Consider the following 3,538-nt stretch of genomic DNA (forward strand, 5'->3'; position numbering starts at 1 on the left):
AATTACATCAATATTTCCAAACGACAGCGCATATTCGTCGCCATATTGGCCACCAATTAATTATTTCTAAAGAGATTTTTTTGCAGCCTATGGTGTTTATTTTGGTTTTACTTCCACTTCGCTTAATTTTGTAGTTATTACTATTTTTTCCATGTCCAATTTAATTTGTTTTTTTTAAATTATACTTTCGCGTTTTTTTTCTCTCCCGTTAACATAGACCACCAGAGGGCAATGAGCCTGTGTACTCTTTTTGGTGCGATCAATAAACAAATAAACTGTAACTTTAACAAAAATATATTAAATGAAACTAAACAAATTAAATTAAAATTTGATTGCCTGGGTTGATGATGCACTCCAGTCCCCGCGGCGCCCACCGGTCGCGGAAATACTCAAGCGTGCCAGCGGACACCGCGTGCTCCATCTCCAGGGCCACCCGGGCGCGAACATGGCCGCGGAAGAGAGGCAGGTATTCGGGCCAAACAACAATGAGCCTGTGTAAGGTTCAGGCTGAGGGAGGAGGAGCAGACACCTTTACACCTCAGCCTGGGAGGGAATGGGGTGGGGTAAGAGGGGATGGGAGTGGGAAGGGAGGTAGGGGGCTCAGCACACTGGGGCAGCAATGAACAACCTTTCCTGAAGCCAATGAATTTGGTGCCAGGGAAGTCTGTGTGACAATACATACAAAAGCTGTGACGCAGTCAACCATTCCAATTATTTTCATCAGAATCACTTTTTTTTCCTTTTGTTAATAAACTAATGGATCACACCTGACTTGGCACTGCTCTTGATCAATCAGTGGTTAATTAATCAGTTGTTACCTGAGCCACACGCAAATTGGCATCGGGACAAGCAGATGAGAGAGTTAAATGTGTGGCTCAAAGAGTGGTGTGGGAGGAAGGGGTTTCAGTTCATGATGCACTGGTACCAGTACTGGGGAAAGAGGGAGCTGTTCTGTTGGGACAGGCTCCACTTAAACTGGGTTGGGACCAGTGTCCTGGCGAATCGATTAACTAGGGCGGTATATAGGGCTTTAAACTAAAAAGGGGGGGGAGCGATCAGGTGAGGGGAAATTTAGAAACCTAAACAGAAAAATCAAAGCAATGGAACAGTGTAGCGATTTGGGTAAAAATAAGCAGAGTGTGACAGGAAGCGACAGAGAGTTTAAAGGTAATAATGCATCAGTGATTAAGGTGAAAGCAGGGAATAATTGTAAAAAATTAAAATTAAAGGCTCTTTATTTGAATGCATGAAGCATTCGTAACAAGATAGATGATTTAGTAGCACAAATCGAGATTAATGGCTTTGATCTAATAGCCATTACATTGCACGGTGACCAAGGTTGGGAACTAAATATTCCAGGGTACTTGACTTTTCGAAAAGACAGGCAGAATGGAAAAGGAGGGGGTAGCCCTGATAATAAAGGATGACATAAGGACAGTATTGAGAAAGGATCTTGGCTCGTAAGATCAGGAAGTAGAATCAGTATGACTGGAGATAAGAAATAACAAGGGGGAGAAATCACTGGTGAGAGTAGGTTATAGGCCCCCTAACAGTAGCTATACCATTGCACAGAGTATTAATCAACAAATAATAGGAGCTTGGTGTCAAATTTTTTGTCTTATAATACTCCTTTGAAGCACCTTGGGATGTTTTACGAGGTTAAAGGCACTATATAAATACAAGTTGTTGATAGAATTTCAGATTGAGTTTGAGAGTGAAATACTAAAATCCGAAACAAGAGTCTTAAACTTAAATAAAGCCAATTACATAGGTATGAGGGGCGAATTGGCTAAGGTAGATTGGGAAATTAGATTAAAAGATATGACAGTAGATAAGCAGTGGCAGACATTTAAAGAAATAGTTTAAAATTCTCAACGAATATACATGACATTGAGAAATAACATTTCCACTAGAAAAATTATCTATCTGTGGCTATCTAAAGAAGTTAAGGATAGTTTTAAAAGAAGAGGCTTACAATGTTGTGAATAGTAGTAGTAAGCCTAAGGATTGGGAGAGCTTTAGAAACCAGCAAAGGATGATCAAAACATTGATAAAAAGGGAGAAAATAGAATAAACTAGCAAAAAATATAAAAACAGATTGTAAAAGCTTCTACAAGTATGAAAAAAAGAAGAGAGTAGCAAAAGTAAGCATTGGTCCCTTAGAGACTGAGACAGGTGAAATTATAATGGGGAATAAGGAAATGGCTGAGACTTTAAACAAATATTTTGGGGTGATTTTCATTCAGAAGTCGGGAAGGAGGCGGGACTACAACTTTCGGGATTTTAACTTGATTGACCTTGTTGATCCCGCACAGTGGGCTCAGCAGGCCAATTAAGGGCCACCCGGCAACAGGTGACGTCACAGACTGAAATTTCATCTGTCAAGACGTTTTGACAGATGGAATATCAGTGTTTCACAGATGTTTGAAGCTGTCAAACACTGACAATCTTGCTTCTAACCTGAGTCCTTCTACACAGACTCAGTTAGAAATCTCACTGACACAGAAAGCTGCAGGCTGTCACTTTTGACAGATCGCAGCCATTCTGCTTTCTGTGCCGGTTAGATGATGGACTCCCGAAACCTAGAGGAAGGAAGGCTGTAAAGGCAAGTACAGGTAATTTAAACTTCTTTACACACTTTAGACACACCAAACACACTTACCTTTGCACTCATGCACCCATCACTCACCTGAACACCAACATTTCGACCCCTCCAAGTCCTTCAACCCGACGGCCCAACTCCTCTAACTTGGCGTGGTTCGGAGTCATCAGGAATCCCACACTTCAAGCTTTAAAATAGGGATTAGGTTAAAAACTGCCTGTTAACTACCTGTTAACAGGCAGTTAATTGGCACTAATCCCTTCCCGCCTCGGGTAGGTGGGTCCCAGTGCGGGGGCAGGTACCCGCCTCCTTTGAAACTTACATGGAGGCGGGTTGGAGGCGGGATGGTGTCGGGACCCCCAAATTCGGGACTTTAACCCCCCGCATGCCTCCAATCCCGACTCCACGGGTCAATGAAAATCGACCCCTTTGTATTTGTCTTCACAGTAGAAGATGCAAAAAGCATACCAAAAATAGTGGGGAACCAAGGGGCTAATAAGAATGAGGATCTTAAAGTAGTTAATATCAATAGAGAAAAAGTACTTGATGTAAGAAATAGCTGTTAGATTCAAAGGTGGGTTTTAATTCTTAGACCAGAGACTGACAACATGCAGCCGGGAACAGATAGCATAAATGCCAGCAAGGCCAAGTAACAAACACCAAAATGATAAGAAGGTCGTAAAATGCAAGGAAACAGGGAGGATAGCACCTGCTAGATAACAAGGAACCACGAAGCCATAAAATGTCCTTAAAGAAACATAACAAAACATTCCTCAGAAAGATAAGAGGGAGGCCTTGTCAGTCATGCAGAAAGGGATGGCGAGGGATGCCTTCCCACTTCACAATTGGACAATAGGATGGGGGATCAAATGATTGACACCAGGTGATTACCAGCCCACCGAAATAACTATAAATATAGACGACTGAGAGAGGAAA

Source organism: Somniosus microcephalus, chromosome 9, assembly GCF_052327205.1.
Source record: "Somniosus microcephalus isolate GS21.2 chromosome 9, FLI_Smic_1.0, whole genome shotgun sequence".
Lineage (NCBI taxonomy): Eukaryota > Metazoa > Chordata > Chondrichthyes > Squaliformes > Somniosidae > Somniosus > Somniosus microcephalus.